The following is a 6,092-nucleotide window of genomic DNA, read 5'->3' on the forward strand; positions in this document are numbered from 1 at the left end:
TAGTCCATTGCTCTGATAAACAGTATATATCAGTGCTACAAGAACTGGCTTTAATGTGAAATAAATTTGTATTTTGATTCCAGATTCAAACACTTAAAAATTTTGCAATATTAGACAAATTACACAATCTTTCTGAGCATAGATTTTCTAGTTCATAAAATAGACTTAAAATGTCATAGTTAAACATAGATTTTCAAGTGCTAAACAAAGTGTATGTAATGAAGAAAATACAAAATATACAAGAGCTCTTATTATTATTGTTATTATTATTCTCCATGTGCTAAGAATTACACATAATTTGTCAGTGTCCTTGTAATCTTATTTACATGATTTTCATTCCCAAAGAACAAGTTCAGTGTTAAATGGTCTAGAAAATAATCAATAAGTTGAGCCCAGTATAACGAAAGTTAATTTTAATAGTTATTAATGTATATCACCCAGATTCAAATTCCACCATGAATTACAACCATCTAAAAACATGATTGCAAATTTTGCAGTAGCTTGAGCCATCTTGCTACAAAAGTTTTAATATAAATAAATAAACAAAAGCAAAGATATTATATGTATATAAAATACATAAATATGCATATGTAGAGATATTCATATATATAAAGCCTTTTAGAAGTATATAATAGAAAATACTAATTTTAAAATTTTTGCTATATTCTAGTTTCTAAGTAAGCTGTTACTAATATAGGAATCAAAAATGTTTTATTGCTAATTTAGATAGATTTTATTTTTTCATTTTTAGATGGAAAATAAAGGATTTTATATCAATTTCAATATCTGTGGTACAAGAGGCATGTACCACATCAATGGCATTATTGGATAGTATTGAGATTATTAAGAGCAGAGTCTGGAAAATTTTGCCACGGACTCATAGAGTGGTAGCATAGGAATGTTTCCATGACAACACTCTAACCACTCTTTCAAAATGCACTTGTAGATGTTCATATTTTGTGATGAGAAAATATAATAACATTTTTACCTTGAAAGGTTGTTTAAAAATTGTCAGTCTTATCTATTTACACTATTATCACCTGAAATTTTTTAAAAAAAACTTTACATTTAAGATACCTTCCTTAAAATAAATATACTTTAATAATAAATATACAGGCACTCCTACAAAAAAATGTGCTTAATAGGGTTCATTTTTGCAGCTAATCATAAGTAGATTGCACATAATTCTAGTTATTTCTGATAGCATTGAATGCTATTATTTAAGCAATAAATGTTATTTCGGAACCTAAATTAGGGCTTGAAACCTATAATCCAGTTATTGGAAAGATGTTGTTTATTCAAGTTATAATTTAAATGTTATATTTGTTAACATTTGCCACATCATCAAATTCTAACTGATCAGGCATCCTGTTTAAAAACCTAAATTAGGATTGTTTAAAAAAATTTTCAGCATAGAAAGACACCGAACTCACCAAATCCCATGGACGAACCACATCTACAGTTACACAAGGAGCAATTCCCTCTGAAAAAGACTAGAAAACTAGCTAAATGGCTAGAGTTCATGTTTATCACATATCTAGAGACTACAGAGTTTCTCTTGGGGTATGTAAGCTGAGGGATGCCATCACTGTGCTCTCCCTTGGCCGTGCTGCAGCTCACTAGTACCTACCCCAAAAGAGCTTATATACTCGTCTGAAGCTGCAATTTTTGCATCCATTGCTCAGGGGGACTTTCAGATTGCCTAGTTAGGAGACCAGCAGAGTTTATTGACCCTCAGGACTCTATGCATTTGTACACTTTAAAATGTTTTTGTATACTTTAAAAGCTTTACCCTGAAGTTCTGGCTTCCAATCAGCTTTAAATGAGATGCTGATTGATATCTTTCTCTTTAGAATACTGACAGATCTTGGTGCACCTTCAACAGTTGGGGCCTAATGAAAACAAATCAGGCTACTTAGACAATCATGAAGGTTTGGGAGACAACATCTTGAGTAATAAATTCCATTTCCTACATGAGGTCATTCCTTCATGACTGGAAGGTCATGAATTCTTTCATTTCCTACAAAAAAAAAATAAATAAACAGAGATAAGCAAAATGAAAAACAAACAAACAAACAAAACAAAAACGGGCATATATGCCAAACAAAAGAGCCAGATAAAACCTCAGAAAAAAAATACCTTCATGAAACTGAGATAAGTAATTTACCTAATAAAGAATTCAATGAAATGGTCATAAAGATGTTCACTGAACTCAGGAAGAAAATGGATGAGCACAGTGAGAACTTCAACAAAGAGATATAAAATAAAAGCAAATGCCAAGTGGAGGTCACATAGCTGAAGAATATGACTGAACTGAAAAATAAGGTAAAGAGGTTCGACAGAAGACTAGATGGAGCACAAAAATAAAGATTAGTGGTCCAGAACACAGAGCAGTAGAACTCACCCAAATAGAGCAGGAAAAGAGAGAGAGAAGGAGAGAGAAAGAACTTTAAAAAGTGAAGATAGCTTAAGGCACATAGAGACCATCATCAAGTGGAATAGCATTCATTTTCTAAGAATCCCAAAATGAGAAGGGAGAGAAAAGACGCAGAAAAATAGTTTGACGGAATAATGACTGAAAACTTTCCTAACCTGAGGAAGGAAATAGATACCCAGATCAGGAAGCCTAGAGAGTTTCAATTAAGATGAACCTTAAGAGATCCACACCAAGACACATTATAATTAAAATGTCAAAAGCGAAAATAAAGAGAGAATCTTAAAAGCAGCAAGAGAAAAACAATGTGTACATATAGGCAAACCCCCTTCAGACAGATGTTTCAGCAAAAACTTTTGCAGGTCAGAAAGAAGTAGAATGGTATATTCCAAGTTCTGAAAGGAAAAAAAAAAAATCAGCAACAATACCTCGCAAGATTATCATTCAGAATTGAATGAGGGATAACTAGTTTTCTAGAAAACCAAAGGCTAAAGGAGTTTATTGCCAATAACCATATTTTATAGAAAATGTTAAATATTATTCTATGTTCATGAATTAAATGAATTAATATATTGCTAAAATGTTCATGCTGTTGAAAACAATCTACAGAATTAATGCAATCCCTATCAAAATTCAAAGGGCATTTTTCACAGAACAAGAACAAAACAATTCTGAAATTTGTGTGGAACCACAAATGATCCCAAGAGGCCAAAGCAATCTTGAGAAAGAACAAATCTAGATTTCACACTTCCTGATTTCATAGTATATTACAAAGCTGTAGTACTCAAAACAGTATGGTATTGGCATTAAAAAGACACATAAATTAATGGAACAGAATAGATACCCCAGAAATAGACTCAAATGTATATGGCCAATTAATTATATATATGTATTATGTATATGTAATTATTAATATGTAGTTATGTATATGAAACTTAATTACATATACATGTAATTATGTATATGTAAATGTATATGGTCAATAAATTACTTATGACAAAGGAGCCAAAAATACATGATGAGGAAAGGACAATATTTCAATAAATGGTGTTGAGAAAACTGGGCAGCTACATGAAAAAGAATGAAACCACAATACTATCTTTTACCACATGTAAACACTAACTCAAAATGGATTAAAGACTTGACAGTAAGCCCTGAAACCACAAAACTTCTAGAAGAAAACACAGGCAGTAATCTCTTTTGACATTTGGTCTTAGCAATGATTTTTTTGTGTCTGATTCCAAAAGCAAAAGTAACAAAAGCAAAAATCAACAGGTGAGACTAGATCAAACTAAAAATTTCTGCAGAACAAAGGAAACCATCAATAAAATGAAAATGTGGTCTACTAGACAGGAAAAAGTATTTGTAAATCATATCTCTGATACAGGGTTTTGGAGGGAGGCTAATATCCAAAATATATAACAAACTTATACAAATCATAACAAAAATCCAAATAATCTGAATCCACTTTCTAAATTTAGTTGGGAGTAGTGAGTGAGTGCAGAATAGTAAGAAACTGCATTAGTTTCCTAAGGTTGCCATAAGGAAGAACTACATTTTAGGTGGCTAAAACAACAAAAATTTATTGTTCCTACAGTTCCAGAGGCTAAAAGTTCCAAAATCAAGGTTTTGGCAGGCCTGGTTCCTTCTGAGAACTATGCTGTTCCATGCCTTTCTCCTACCTTCTGGTGGCCTTGGGTATGACATTCTTCTTATATTTTTTATATCATTTTTCCTGTATGACTCTTTTTCTTTACATGGCATTCTTTATATGAGGACACCAGTGACACAAACCAGAAGTCTCTCTACTTTCATATGGTCTCATCTTAACTAATTCTTTCTGCAGTATTTCCAAGGTACTGTTGTTAAGAACTTCAACTTATACATTCAACCCACACAAGTCAATCCATAACAGGAATCTGATTTCATTTCAGGTGATATTTTCTAATCAAATGTTACAATTAGGAAAGATGACATTTTCATCCTTATATATATTCTTTGACTATTTCACAATTATATCACAACCTATAGAGGTAGAGGGGAAGTGATTAGACGAGATCGGGGCGTTCAGGGTGGTATGGCCGTAGACGAGGGGAAGTGATTAGTATCCACAGCACCAACCATAGGAAACTAAGTTTATTGAGATCTGAAGACTTGCAATTGTTTGAGTCCAAGAAGCGTTTTCATGGTCTTGATATCTTTGATATTTTAAACTTTGTATATAATTGATAGTTTCATTATATCAAATGTGGCTGTTAGAAAAAAAGTATTTATAAACTTGCTCATGGAGCCTATTTTCAAATAGATGTTCTATATATTCAAGTGCTTCTTTGGTAAGCATTATTATTTTTTCAGTGGGAGGAATCAAAGAAATCAAAGCAACAAAGCAGTTTCTTTGTATCAGTAAGGATGTCTTCCAAATGCCAGAAGTATGAATGATTTGTTCTCTGTGCAGTAAAAAATGTACCTTTCAATACAAACACTTTGGCCACCATCTTCTAATTGTTTTGAAAATTTATTACTTCCTTTTTTATTGTGTACTGCACTAGCATACTACTATTCCTACTAAAATGAGAATTAAGGATGTGGCTTATACTTTTCATAGTACATCGTCAAGTATCAGATTTTAAATGTGATGACGATTTGAAATAGATATATTTTAACATGGAAACATTGGTCTTCAACTTGTTTTCTTGTAATGAAAGTATTATATATTTTTAACTGTCTTTTCAGTGTTTGTTACAATTTTCATAGTCTTAAATTATTGCTTACTTAATATGGCATATTATAATAATATCTTTATATTTTCTTTACTTAACTATAAGATGTGCATTTTTAGTATTTTTAAGTTTCAATTATTAGGGTATATCTTATAATTGATACAGAATTGCATAGGAGACTTTACTTTCTTTCTCTTTATTCTCATAACTGATGTTATTATTAAATCAATCCTGTATCTCATAAACAACAGTTTGGTTGAACTGGAATGTTACAAAATTATTCTTGCAGTCCTTGCCTGGAAGTGATGAATTTACCCATTCAATTAATATTCTAACATTTCAAAATTACATTAGTATGGTGATCATATGTTTTATTTTGCTCAGAAACCCTGAATTTTATGTCTGTTTTCCTACCACAATCAGTAATAGTGAAAGACCCCCCCCCAGTCTTTAAATAATTAACTGCTCTTTTGTTGTGTAAGAGTACCCCTCCTCCCCTTGCAGTGAAAAGACCCTTCCCCCAGGGTTGAATTCAATGTAACTGCTCTTTTGCCTTTCTGTAACAGCTTGGCTTTTAGGGCATGAAACTTGACTCCTGTTTGAACAAGATACCCTCTCCTAATAGCAGGGGCATGGTCATGTAGGCAGGGGGCCACATAGTCACGTAGACAGGATGTCTTTCTGCTGAGTAATAAGGTCTAACTTCCCCTCTTTGTTTCCCCCTTCCCGCCGCTCTCTTCGCGCGCGTGGGTCCCTGGAGCCAACCCGCAAACTCCAAGTATGCCTTTTTCAAAAGTTCAAACTGTCCACCAATCAGTTGCGCCCCACCCAAAACTTGTTTGTACCTGTCTATAAAAACCCGGCACCACCCCAGCCGGGTGTGCTCAGCTAGCAGGAGCTGCTGACCACCCGCAGGCGAGCGCTGACCACCCGCAGGC

This window comes from Mustela putorius, unplaced genomic scaffold (genome assembly GCF_011764305.1).
Source record: "Mustela putorius furo isolate JIRA1106 unplaced genomic scaffold, ASM1176430v1.1 tig00000759_pilon_pilon_pilon, whole genome shotgun sequence".
NCBI lineage: Eukaryota > Metazoa > Chordata > Mammalia > Carnivora > Mustelidae > Mustela > Mustela putorius.